This window comes from Eptesicus fuscus, chromosome 14 (assembly GCF_027574615.1).
Source record: "Eptesicus fuscus isolate TK198812 chromosome 14, DD_ASM_mEF_20220401, whole genome shotgun sequence".
NCBI classification, from domain to species: Eukaryota; Metazoa; Chordata; class Mammalia; order Chiroptera; family Vespertilionidae; genus Eptesicus; species Eptesicus fuscus.
Genome location: NC_072486.1, coordinates 34,581,213 through 34,595,815, shown reverse-complemented (window position 1 = coordinate 34,595,815; position 14,603 = coordinate 34,581,213). Strand labels below are relative to the sequence as shown.

Sequence of the window (14,603 nt, the reverse complement as noted above, 5' to 3'; positions counted from 1 at the left end):
GCCCCCCCCCCCCCGGGCCGAAATTGGTTTGGCTCAGTGGATAGAGCGTCGGCCTGTGGACTCAAGGGTCCCAGGTTCGATTCCAGTCAAGGGCATGTACCTTGGTTGCGGGCACATCCCCCAGTAGCGGGTGTGCAAGAGGCAGCTGATGGATGTTTCTCTCTCATCGATGTTTCTAACTCTCTATCCCTCTCTCTTCCTCTCTGTAAAAAATCAATAAAATATGTTAAAAAAAGAAAAAAAGAAAAAAAAGAACTCCCCAGTCAATGGTGTCCTGCTTTACCAATGTTAAAATCTGGTCACCTTAGGTTAAATTCAAGTGTCTCTTAGTCATGCAATCAGTCTCACATCCTTTCTCTTATTTTATTTTTAAAGTTGTGTTTCAATTAAATATTTAAATCAAATCCCAGTGCATTTTGGATGTGAAGTTTTAATTAAAAGTCAGGAAGCTATGGTTTTCTCATGTAAATTTTTTGCTTGAGGGCTGCCTGGCAAATAAAGAAAGGATAAAACAGCAAATGTCTTTGAGGTAAACTCAGCAAAATCATAAATGCAGTTCCTCTGAGCACTGCTGTATTGAAAAACCCTTCAGAGATAGGACTGTTCCTGACTCCAATACTGCATATTCCCTAAACTAGATACTTTTGAAGCAGTCATTACCATTTTACATCCTTAGTGGATAGTGTTTTATGGACTCACTCTATGTGACAACATTAAACATTGTTAAAAAGGTAATTAGAATAAAAATGGAAAGTTCCATATATCTTTTGAAATAATTCAAATGTCATGTGTCCTTGAAACAAACAAAAAAAGGCACAATAATAAAGTTAGCTTTTCTCCCTTCTAAAATACATAGGCAGAATAAGAAGTCTCCGGGTTGCTTTGAAAGACACGATGAGTAACTCCATAACAAAATGTTAACAAGGAAATGTCAGTGCTTTATAAGATCCTTTAGAAAGTGAAATAATGTTTTTAAGGTCACAACAATATACTAGAAGTGGACAGGAAAACAAAACACACCTAAACATCTCTTTGAAGAAATCAGCGTCAAGTAGATAACATGTATTTCCAAGACTGGTGAAAAATTAGGAAAAGAAAATGTCCAATCTAAATATAAGACATCTTATTGAAACCAAAATGTGGGGCGTTTTAGTCTGAGTTCATTGTCTCACAAAACTGAAGAATGGGTCTCAGACAGAAATGGTAGCAGGCCCGTCCTGGGAAGGTGTGGCTGGGGTTCCAGGAGCAGCCCAGCGTCCAGAGCTTCCTGTCCGTGTGACCATCGGGTGTTAAAGTCTATTAGTCCACCGTGGAGCTCCACATGGACTTAAGCCACGTGGGTGCAGGGCTGTGGGTGCAGGGCTGTGGCCCCCGCTCCCCCCCCCCCCCCCAGGAAGGACAATCCCCCTCCCCCACTCCCTGACCCTGAGGAACCCATTGTGCTCTGGGGAGAGAGGGGAGAGAGAGGGGAGAGGAAGCCAGCACTTTTTAATGTAGGGCACATAAATGCCTTGCTCTTTTTTTATTGGTCCTCTCAAAGAATTTTGCTTCAGCACCATCCTTGGGGTTGGTTTATATGCTTCACTGCCTTGTGACTGGTTATTTGCAAGCTGCCTGTCTTAGCAACATCCATACATTTTAAAGTTTGACTCCTGTGGGCATCCTTCCTTCCCGCCCAGCTGGGTTTCCTGGTTCTCTCCTCCATGGCCCCGCCCCTGTCTACCTAACTTCCTTCTCCTCATTATCAGGACACATTATACAAACATTATCAGATACAGTTTCAAAGTGTAGTTAGTAATAGAAAAACACTTGCATTATAACTGCAAGTAAAGAAAATGAAGCTACCCAACTCCATAGAGAATGGTTTAAAATCACGATAAGATCAAATGTTTAGTAGCAATGTCTCACTATACATTCTCCTCCACAATCATTAACTGGAAAACAAATAATAATAATAATAATAATAATAATATTCAAAATTATTTTTTAAATGAGTTGATTTTTTACATGGTTTCTCGTAAATTTTCCCATCAAGCAAACTAAATACTGACCAGCCTAAGAATTCCACAGGAATGCTGAGGATAGGATGCAAATTTAGGGGACATGGTTATCTCTGTGAATCAGCTCAATATAAAGTGATCTCTCTGCTCCAGCCTAGGGAGATGGAAGTTTAATTAAAAAGATTATTCTTGTTTTGTTCTGGAAAAATGTGTTTTAGCTTTGGGTTCAGGAAGAGCTGAACTGGTGCATGTATTTTTGTTTATTATGCTTTCCTCTTGATTTCCACTGTGCTCTCGCCATTGAAAATTTGTTTACAGTTAAATGGCTACACCATTTATAAACAGCTTTTTATAAAATTTATAAGAAATGTATCATAAAAAATTTTTTAAAATCTAATTTAAAACATTAAAAATTCCATGGAAAAATTAAATATGTTTCTGACAAATCATTGGCCATCATAAGAAATAATTCCTAAATCAGCTCAAATATTGGCATGCTAGAGGTGGCACATTAATTCATCAGGTACTTTGAGATTGAAAGCCATGATTTCCATTAGGAATGAATTTACATTCTGCTTCAGGGGAACAAGATGCCTTTCACTTCATCATTCAGTGTTAAGAACTTAGTCACAATTTTAGCCTCAAGTCTCTATGGGGCTTAGCAATCAGGCACCAGAAAGGAAAAGATTGACAATGCTAAATTGAAAGATTTGACAAAGTCCCGACTTAATAGACTTTTTTTTTTTCTTACCAAATTTAAATTTGTAACCAGGATCATATATATTTATATAAAAACCACTTTGAATGTTAAAGGATAAAAAAGAAATGTAAGCTTTAATATGCATATGAAAGAAACCCTTGAACATGCCTGCTTGATTCATGCTGCTAATAGAAATCTTGGTCACCCTGAAGAAAATTTGCAAAGATCCTTACAAAAGGCTCCCTTTTATGAATCCAGATGGAGTTTAGTCATTTAGTTGATAATCAGAGGATACACCACCTGTTACCATTTCCTTGTTACTGCTGAACATCACTGTTTTCAGGGTGTGCCTTTGTGGCACACTCATGGGGATTTTGGTGCTCCAAGTATGGGCCAAGGCCCTGGCTCATTGTTTAGATCGTCGGCATATGGACTGAAGGGCCCCAGGTTCGATTCCAGTTGAGGGCACATGCCCAGGCTGTGGGCTCAATCCCAGTAGGGGGGCATGCAGGAGGCAGCCAAACAATGATTCTCTGTCATCATTGATGTTTCTATCTCTCTCTCCCTTTCCCTTCCTCTCTGGAATCAATAAAAATATATTAAAAAAAAAAAAAAAGTATGGGCCAAGGACCAATAGAATGAGCATCACTTGGAAGCTTGTTAGAAATGCAAAATCTCAGGCCCTACTCAAGACCTTTTGGATAAGAATCTGCATTTGAGTAAGAGCTCCAGGTACTTCACGGGCACCATAAAATGAGAAGCACTGCTCTGAGCTTTTGAGGGTCTCACAGTTGGGGATCCCCACCTTCCTGATAGATACACTTTGTCCTCACAGGCTCTAGCTCTTAAATCACAACTATTCTAAGTTCCACTGCACTCCTCCACTAAAATTACTGAGTTTTAGGTTCCCTCCTGTGTTTCAAATTTCTAAATTATACTGAGTTAACTTTCTTTTGGGGAATACCTTGGCAGGGGGAGAAAATACTTTGAGCTTCTTGAACTCCTGAGTGACCATGAATTTTTCTCTCAAGTACAGACACATCTTGGACTTGGAATTATTTTACTGCTGAAACCCTCAAGTTGTTTTACATGAGTTATGCGATTCCCATTTTGCTTATAACTGGGACCCTGGTTTACTGAATGAGAATTTCCCTCTGGTTCTACCCCTAAAAGGAGTGGTTACTTACATGATGAGTTTCTTAAAATCCTTTATTTTCTCAAAGGAGGTAAAGCATTTTCCAGTTTCATCAAAATAAAGTATAGAAAAGCCCCCTTGAATAAAGTAACCTGTTGTTATAGAAACAAACTGAGCTTTAATGACTTATTGCTAAAGGAAGAACATCACACTGACAGTTCAAAATGGCAGCTAATTATGGAGAACAGTTTTTTATTTATTTATTTTTTTATTGCTTATGCATTAAGCTCCGGAGTTGTTAAAGCAAGAAATCAAAAGAGGGTATGTCTTTGGATCGGTTGATTTCTTAAAAGGAGGATGGATGGAAGTGAGATTAGATTCTAAGTGAAGAAAAAATGTATGAGTCATCAGACATTGTGAGGGTTGTAACACAAAACTGATGATAATGGTAATTCTGTTTCTCATGACGATGGAGGAGAAAGGCAATTAAACTAAAATGTTATACTTTTCAAAATTTAAAATCTCTATTTTTGCAATTACTCACTATACTCCAACAACACTTCAAATGCACAAGATAAAGTACCAATGAAATGTCATCTTGTGCTCCCTTCAGCAGCACATATACTAAAACTGAAATGATACAGAGAAGATTAGCATGGCCCCTGCACAAGGATGACACACAAAAGCGTGAGGCGTGCCATAAAAAGAAAAATGTCATCGTGCCCTCCACAGCTAAAAGCTATGTTAAATCGATTCCCTCCCATACTAGTATTTGTGTAAACACCTTGTTTTATAAAATTAAACAGTTTCACAATAGGAAGATAGGTACTAAACCCTTTCATTTATTGGATGTGGGAACTGAGATGCAAAGTTTCCATTGACTCTTCAAAATCCTTTGTTCCTTCTTTCCTTTGTATGCTCTGACTGCTAGCTAGCACACAGATTGCCTGGAGAGGCCGTGTTTTCCTGTATCAAAATTTAATGAGAGATATATACACCTAAGTCAGATAGTTATACCAATTAATATCCTATATAATAAAAGGCTAATATGCAAATTGTCCCCTCGACCGGGAGTTCGACTAGGATTTGATCAGCCCTCCCCCCTGACCTTGACTGAGGGCAGGCCGGCCGGACCCCACCCATGCACGAAGTTGTGCACTGGGTCTCTAGTAAAATTATAAAGTGTAAGAACTTTGAACTTTACCCAAGCTCTATGATACTGCAAAATAATGCCGATTTAAGAAATCCCTTTTGAAAAAAGAAAAAGAAATCCTCTTTGTGTCTAGGAAATAGCTTACTGCAAGAAGATGCTTCCCCATATGATTTAGGTAAGACACAGACTCTCCAAATCCCCCCACCCCCCTTTTTTTTTGCCTCATAAATAATTAGATGAACTGCTTACGCCCACTGGTGAATGGAAACAAAATAATTCTTAAACTTGAAGCTTCTCTCCTTCCAGGCACCTGAACTTGGATCCACCCTCAGCCAGTGCCAGCATTCAGCCTCTCTTGAGTGTACATGGACCTCAGGGTAAAACATTCTTTGACCTACCATCCAATCAAGCTTCCCTTTCGCCTTGCTTCTTTGCAGCCTGGTTTCTTCCTCGCTGTACAAGAAACACTCTTTTGCCTAACCCTTGAGAAGCTTGCAGATTTTATGGTCAGAGCTCTTATTGCAATAGCCACTTCCCTACCCCCCTCCTCCCCACCTCTTGCAATAATCCTTTCAAATAGTCTCTTCTTCCTTAGTCCAGATTTGTTTTTTATTTGACAAGCAAGGTAAGGGATTTAATGAAGGAAAAGCTGCTCATGAAATCTGTCTGCAAACCTACAGAAGTCTTACTTGAAGGAGCACTTGAGCTGAGGAAGGGACTGAGCATGGGGACTTGCACTGGCAGAAGCCTGAGGGTTTTCTAAGAGAGCTGCCATCAATGAAATATGAGTCATAGAGTGGAAGACTAACACGATACCCAATAGAACTATAAACAGTAATGGGTGATATTCAGCTTATATACATATTTAGAGTGGTTCAAACTTCCCTGGTGTCTTCCTGTAGCTTGTCAAATGACAAGTTTGGTGCTTGTCATTTTACACCAAGAGTAACATCTCAATAACTGAGTATCAATTTCAGGGCTGAATGGAGTTATTATTTCAGTGTTTTATTCACTATTGTATTTCCAGCACTTACATCAGTGCAAGTCCATTTAGATATGTAATAAACATTTCTTGAATTAAATTACTATACTGAGTGTAGTCATATTAAAATTCTCAAGGCCAAAGTTTGGAACATAAAGTAAGTTTTTAGAAGACCTTTCTTTACTTAAAAATGGAGTAAAGATGGCAAGTATACTCCATATTATTATGTGTTTCTATGTTATATTATTGTCTCTGCATACTCTGTACATTATATAATTTAATTTGTCTCTCATGGAAGCCTTGGTTTTCACTAAGTCCAGGACTAGTCTCAGTTTATATAGACTTCTAAACTTAAGTTTTGCCAAGTGTTAGATTTGGTGGTTGACTAATTGTAATAAAACTCTCATAGAGGGTGTGTGTGTATGTATGTGTGTGTGTGTGTGTGTGAGTGAGAGAGAGAGAGAGAGAGAGAGAGAGAGAGAGGAAGAGAGAGAGAGACAGAGAGAGAGAGAGAGATCTACTGTTTACATTTGAAATATAACTGCAAAGAGGAGTATCATCATCTTTAAATGAGAAATAAAGTCATTTTCACATTTACATTTACTTGGTGAATATATGATCCAAACTAGGGCTTTATTTTGATGTTTTGTAAGATTTCTAAATTAATTTTAGAGAAAAGAAAGAAGGAGAGAGAGAAACATTGATGTAATAGCAAAACATCAATTTGACTGTCTCCTGCACACATCCTACTGGGGATTAAGCCCACAACCCGGGCATATGCCCTGATTGGGAATCGAACCTGCAACCCTTGGATGCACAGGACAACGTCCAAACACCCTAGCCATACCAGCCAGGGCTATTTTGATATTTTAACAGATAAGTGTATCCAACTAAGGTATCTTGACACATCATTTTCCTTAAAGGATTTGCCCACCACAAGGAATGGTAATGGGAAAATGTATACTTTAGAACCACTCCCAGAATAGTCAGCAAGAATGCTGTATGTGGTTTCAACCCCTCCCCTTTTGGGGTAGATTTTCATGCAGACCAAATCATTTGCCTCTTCTTCCAAATCCATATTTGCTTACAATCTCTAATTTTAATCTGTCAAGCAGTCAAGTAGATGGCAAGGAGCAGAAACTGGCCAGCTTGCCACACTTCCATGTACTTGATTGGTAAGGAGGAAACAAGCCCAAATGCCTGTAGATTATTACTCATGGCACAGCAGGCAGCATAACTTCATGTTCCCATCGGTTCCCTTTTGTCCCACATCCCAAAGGGGCAATGCGAGGGCTAGACTGAGCCTCCACAAACGGTACATCTGTGTCACAGCTGAAAAAATGTGAGACTACGATTTTTATCTTTGTGGGAATTGCTGGCTGACCTTGCCTTCGTACAGTCTAGAAAGAGACATTATCTGTAATACTGTAGAATGTCTCCAAGGAAGGAGACTTTAGCTTTATTATCCTGAGATGTTAGCCAGTCTGGTTTCTGTTTTGAAGCAGTTTTGCAAACATTCTTGAACAAAACTGTAAATGCCATTTGCTCAGAATTGCTGCAGAAATACCAGAATTAGCTCCTGGCATATCTATGATGAAAATTTGAAAGAAAGGCTTAAAATGGTTCAGGGTAGAATATATCAAATTACTTCAATTTAAAAGCCTCTTGCATGTCTATTGCTTTTTAAAAAATATATTGTTTTATTGATTTCAGAGAGGAAGGGAGAGGGGAGAGAGAGAGAAACATCAACAATGAGAGAGGATCATTGATTGGCTGCCTCCTCCTATGGATTAAGCCCACAACCTGAGCATATGCTCTTTACCAGAATCGATCCCGGAACCCTTCAGTCCACAGGCTGATGCTCTATCCACTGAGCCAAACCAGGTAGGGCTGTCTATTGCTTTTTATAAATGATTTTCCTGTCCCAAATAAAAACAACAAGCCTATATAGCATATTACTGTACTTAATACTCTACTCCAGTGGTTCTCAACCTTTTTAATGCCGCGACCCTTTAATACAGTTCCTCATGTTGTGGTGACCCCCAACCATAAAATTATTTTTGTTGCTACTTCATAACTGTAATTTTGCTACTGTTAATGAATCATAATGTAAATATCTGTGTTTTCCGATGGTCTTAGGCGACCCTGCTAGCAGTTCTCAACCTGTGGGGTCGCAACCCTGCTAGCGACCCTGCGACCCCACAGGTTGAGAACCGCTGCTGTAGAGCCTAAGACCATCGGAAAACACAGATATTTACATTACGATTCATTAACAGTAGCAAAATTACAGTTATGAAGTAGCAACAAAAATAATTTTATGGTTGGGGTCACCACAACATGAGGAACTGTATTAAAGGTTCGCGGCATTAGAAAGGTTGCGAACCACTGCTCTAGTCAATTCTAATACAATGGTATTTGTGTATCTAAATATAGAAAAGGTAGAGTAAAAACACATAAACCAGTAACATAGTCATTCACTATTATCGAGTATTATGTAATTGCATGTTCTATACTTTTACACGACTGGCAACATAGTCATATAAATATAAATAGAGGTTTACACCAGCATCACCACAGTAATGTGTTGTGCTATGATGTTACTACAGCTACATCACTAGGCGATAGGAATTTTTCAGTTCTATTATAATCTTAGGGGACCACTGTCATATATGCAGTCTGCCATTGACCAATGTATCATTAACTGGCACAAGACTATATATTCAGAACCTATATATTTAGAGAAAGGGATGTTCTTTCACATCTTATTTTGTCATAGACAAGCATGTCAATAAAATATTTTTGTGATTATGATGGCATGTGTATTTATTTTAAGAAATTCTAAGTGATATCTGTCAAAAGTCACTTGTCTAAGATTCATGACAATTGGTTTTCTCACCTCTCTCCATAATCAAAATAAGGGCGTTATTTTAGCCAGATTTTTAGAATTTACCCTCTGAAAGAAAGAGTAAGTTTATGCAAGATTGTGTAATGTTCTCCCTTGTTCTACAAATGTACGTTTTTATAAACTATAATATTATGATTCATAAAATGTTTTAAATATGGCATTATTCTGACCTGCTGTGCTCCTTTTCCTAAAAATAACTCATATTTATTATATTTTCTTATTGAAAATTTAATATGTGGGTATTATAGTAATAAAACTGCTCACTAAATATGTAATGAGTTGTACTGTTATGTTAACTACTTACTTTATATTACAGTTATACATAATTTTGACATCCATAAAGATGATTAAATATTATAATAAATTTTAAGGCAGTTGTACCATTTTTAAGTTTTATTTCAGGTAACAGAATATTTTGTTCCAAGCATGTGGTAACCACAGTATTTGAATATTTAGTCCTATATATGGAGTTCAAGCTGTCATGTTCCATTAAAAATGTCCTTGGACAAGAATTTAAAAACTGAAGTTTTCAATCCAAGTTCCTTATTACATCAGAAGCCATATGAATTCAAGCAAGTTCTTACCTTAAGCAACGTTTCTTTTTCTGCAATATTCACTTCACTCAGTAAACATGTTCAGAGCACCGGCTATATTCTAAAAACTGTAGTTGTAGGGTTAAAAGGCACAGACTCTAAGAGATTAGTGATGTCAAAGTACGGTTTTCAAAAAGTTAAGTATATAACTTTCATATGAACATAAAGTGAGCCCATGTCAATTATTTAATTAGTTAATTAATGATAGAACCTGCAAGATGGTTCAAAAAGAATTGGAAAACAGAAATTATTTAGAGTGGCTGAAAGAATGAATGCTTGAATAAGATTACTAATTTAGATATGAACCTAGTTAATGTTTTACAGGGCAATAAAACCACATTGCTATAGGACAAGATCATTTAAGACTTATCTTTACAGAGTTGTAAATTATCTAAACCAATAGTAAAACAGCAAATTAAGCGAAGGCAAAACTCCTAGGAGTCAGATAATTCCTGGGTGGGCCTGGCAATGCTCAGTAAAAACACTGAAAGGAAAACAGAGCAAACCCTTTAGTTTATTTATTAGTTTTGGATGCTTTTTGTTTGTTTGTTTTGTTTTCTTAATCCTCACCCGAGGATATATTCATGCCATTGATTTTTTTTTAGAGAGTAGAAGGGCCGATGCTCTAAGCATACCAGCTGACACCTTGACTGCAGCCTTGTGAAAAATTCAAGAGCAGAAAATCCAGCTTAGCTGTATGTAGAGTGCTGACCCACAAACGGTGATATAAATGCATGTTGTTTCAAGCTCCTAAGTTTGTAGTAATGTGTTATGTAGCAATAGATAGTTAATAGGATAGTCCGTAGAATTGCCTCCAATTCTTGAAAACATTCAATGATAGCAAAGCTTCACTTCCTGCAAACTGTTCCAAAATCACCTAACAAAGGCTCAAATTTTAATAATGCAATCCCAACACACTTTTACTGAGACACACCTACACTTCTCCACGGTGTGCATTTTCCTTCTTGCAATCATTCACTCCACCAAATCCCAACTCTGTCCAGCTGTAATGTATTTGTGGTGGTCTTAGGCCTCTGGCCGCTGACACTTGATCTTTGTCTTTCAACACTGAACTAGTTATACTACTTACCTCCTGAAAGGTCATCAGGGACAGCTATTGATTAAGCAAAACAAAGTTTGTTAGATTGACTGTGGAATACTGGCTTATCAGAGTCTCAGTAGTGTCTTAAATTGCAGAATTTAAGGGAGAATATTTATAAGGTGTTACGGCTTTGGGTAGGTGATTTGAAAATAGGTCATGAAAGGTAGAGAACTGCTTGAAACTGGGCTGAGTTTATGGCATAATAATTTTCGTTAATAATTGGATAAAGATGAGAATCTTGAAATGAGCCTTGATGAACAAATATTTTCATTTTGATAATTAAGCTATTTTAATTTGTTCAGTGCTATCCTATCTAATAAAAGAGTAATATGCAAATTGACCATCACTCCAACACACAAGATGGCTGCCCGCATGTGGTCAAAGATGGCTGCCCCATGTGGACACAAGATGGCCGCCACAAGTTGGCCAACAGGGGAGGGTAGTTGGGAGGGACCAGGCCTGCAAGGGAGGGCAGTTGTGGGCAATCAGGCCAGCAGGGAAGTGCAGTTAGGGGTGACCAGGCCTGCAAGGGAAGGCAGTTCTGGGGGGACCAGGCCTGCAGGGGAGAGCAGTTGGAGGGGACCAGGCCTTCAGGGGAGGGCAGTTAGGGGTGACCAGGCCTGCAGGGGAGGGCAGTTAGGGGCAATCAGGATGGCAGGGGAGCAGTTAGGCATCAATCAGGCTGGCAGGGGAGTGGTTATGGGGTGATCAGGCTGGCAGGCAGAAGTGGTTAGGGGAAATCAGGAAGGCAGGCAGGCAAGCAGTTGGGAGCCAGCAGTCCTGGATTGTGAGAGAGATGTCCAACTGCCCGTTTAGGACCGATCCTAAACGGGAATTCAGACATCCTTCAAGGGCTCCCAGATTGGAGAGGATACAGGCTGGGCTGAGGGACACCTCCCCCTATCCCCGTGCATGAATTTTGTGCACCGGGCCTCTAGTTTTCTATAAGAGCAAATATCTGTTGGATGAAGTAGCTAAGTTATTTTTTCTTGTCCTCAGTATTTAACACAGGGACATAAGAGTATGTTTTCTCTCCTACTCTTTAGCATGGGGCAGGGAATCACTTGGTGTCAATTTTTATATTATTGTGTCACAGACTTGTTGCTATTTGTAGGTGATGATCTGCTTAATAACAGTTCGAATTTCACTTTCAATTCCATCTGTTCTGTTGCTAAGGAGGATTGGCTTAACTCTAGTTACCTCACATTTAATTTCCATTTACATCTCTCCCCAGCACCTTTTATTCCCTACTAGAAGCCCAGTGCACAAATTTGTGTACCAGTTGGGACCCTTGGCCTGGCCTGCAGGATAGGGCTGAAACCGGCTCTCTGACATCCCCTGAGGGGTCCCAGATTGTGAGAAGGCACAGGCCAGGCCGAGGGACCCCACTGGTGCATGATTGGGGTGGGAGGTTGGCCAGCCAGGGAGGAACCACGGGAGGGCTTCAGGGTGTGTCCGGCCCATCTTGCTCAGTCTGATGGGTCAGACCCCAGTAGCAAGCTCGCCTACTGGTCAGAGCATCTTGTCCTTGGTGGTCAGTGCATGTCATAGCAACTGGTCGACCGGTGGACTGTCTGCCCCCCTGGTGGTCAGTGCACATCATAGCAAGCTGTTGAGCGGCCTTGGCATATCATTAGCATATTACGCTGTGATTGGTTGAATGGCCTACTGGACGACTGGACACTTAGCATATTAGGCTTTTATTATATAGGATTTTCATTATAGAATCCTATAAAAATGTAGCAGGTAGAACACAAAGGAAAAGTTCTTAACCTGCTCTCTTTTTGGTAGGATCTTAGACTCAGGCCTGAGTTATGAGTATATCTCTTCCTGTGCACAGCATGCATGTCCTGACCCAGTTGAGCAAATTATTAAAAATCCTTCCGGGGGGCATCATTTCAGAGTTTTACTGTTTAACAGCTTCCTATCCTCTGTCCTAAAGTATAAACATCATTACAATCAATGATGTTTATACTTTAAGTTTCCAATATTAACTTCCACCTCCCAGTCTTCGCTTCAGCACCTGCGCAGAGCCCTCTCCTCTGGTGGAATGGGGCACAGCCCATGCGATTGCCCTCTCTGGAGGCGAGGGGAGAGTGGCAAGTGGCGGGGGTGAAAGCTCCTGCGCACTGGGTGGTCTTTTCCCAAGTTAAAGTGTCCAGGGGACAGGACTACGGGTCTTTTCATTCCGCGAAGGCCAAGGGCAGAATAGGAACTGTGATGCCAGGGGAGTCATGGCAGGACAGACATTTAGAAAGTTTCTTCCCCTCTTTGACCTAGTATTTGTTGAAAGAAGTGCATTGGAAACTGTAACCAAAGGAAGCAGTATACTTCCAGAAAAATCAAGGAAAAGCATTGCAAGCAACAGCAGTAGCTGTGGAATCCAGATCCAAAGAAAGGGTGGAGAGATTTAGCCAGTGAGCGTGAAGGTGAAGATATGGAAAGATATTCCATGTAAATTGAAACCAACAGAAAGCTGCAATAACTACACTTAATGGTATAACAGGCAAAATAGATTTTTAGAGAAAGACTGTAATAAGAGACAGTGGAGGTAATTATATAATAACTAGGGCCCAGTGCATGAATTCATGCACCTTGAAAGGAACTGTGGGACGCGAGGCTGCGATGGGCACAGGGGCTGGTCTCGGCCCATCCTCCACACCCCCGCCTGGCCCCTCCCACCGTGGCCCCCGGTCCCCTGTCTGCTGGCAGCCCCACTCCTGCTGCCGCCGCTCCCATGTGCTGAAGGTGCCAGACCCGCTCACAACCGCTGATGGCGTGGAGTGATTGGGGCCAGCGCCAGGAGCGGGTGCGAGTGGTGGCTGCTACCCTGATCGCCCCTCAGGAGCAGGGGGAGGTGGAGAAGCCCTCAGGGGCAATCGGGGCCAGCAGCTGCCACTCACATCCCCTGATGGTGCCAGGCAATCGGGACCAGCACCGGGCACCAGCAGCAGGTGTGAATGTCAGCTCCAGCGCCAGCTGAGGGTGTGAGTGGGGCCATCACTGGCAGTGGGTGTGAGCGGCGGCTGCCAGCCCCAATTGCCCCTCAGGAACAGGGGGAGGTGGAGAAGCTCTAAGGGGCGATTGGGGCTGGCAATCGCCGCTCGCACCCCCTGACGGTGCTGATTGATTGAGGCTGGCACCGGGCACTGGCAGTGGGTACAAGTGCCAGGTGGGACCACGGCATGTGAGAGCAAAAAATTTTCAGTAACCATTGAGGCTCGCCCCAATGACAGCGACCAGCACCCTGCCTTGGTCTGGCGCCCCCACTCACCTGCTTCACCATTCCACTGCGGCCGACGCCCGCCATGTACCATGCTCTGCCATCTGCTGCTAACACCCGCCATGTTCTGTGTGCGCCCCCTGGTGGTCAGTGCACATCATAGTGACCGGTTGTTCAGTTGTTCCACCGTTTGGTCTATTTGCATATTAGCCTTTTATTATATATGATGAAGGGATCAATGCAAAAAAGAGAATATAATGTGTAAATATTTATACACTAACATAGGAGCATCTAAATAAAAAAAGCAAATATTAACAGGCCTAAAGATAGAAATATGATAATAGGAGACTCCAATACCCCATTTACATCAATGGATAGACCATCTAGACAGAAAATAAATAGAGAAACTTTGGACTTAAGCAACATATTAGGTGAGATGAACTTACATTTATAGAACATTTTGTCTAAAGGCAGCAGAATATGCATCGTTCTCATGCACATATGGAACATTTTCCACAACAGATCATATGTTAGGCCACAAAACAAATCTTAGTAAATTTAAGAAGACGGAAATAATATGAATCATCTTTTCTGACCAACGATGATATGAAACTAGAAATCAATCACAAGAAGAAATCTGTAAAATTCACTAATATGTGGAGATTAAAAGAAAAACCAAAAGAGAAATTTAAAAATATCTGTAGACAATTAAAATGGAAATATAACATTACTAAAATGTATGAGATGCAGCAAAAGTAGTTCTAAGAGAGAACACATGGATAAATGCCTACATTGAGAACCATAAAAATC

General features: G+C 40.6%; 1 non-coding gene across 1 annotated transcript; it reads left to right on the top strand.

Moving 5' to 3' along the window:
- The first annotated feature begins 4,435 nt into the window (after positions 1-4,435).
- Positions 4,436-4,542, top strand: LOC114235018 (U6 spliceosomal RNA). The gene has a single exon (XR_003621200.1). It is a non-coding gene; the product is annotated as a U6 spliceosomal RNA (small nuclear RNA).
- The last annotated feature ends 10,061 nt before the right edge of the window (positions 4,543-14,603 follow it).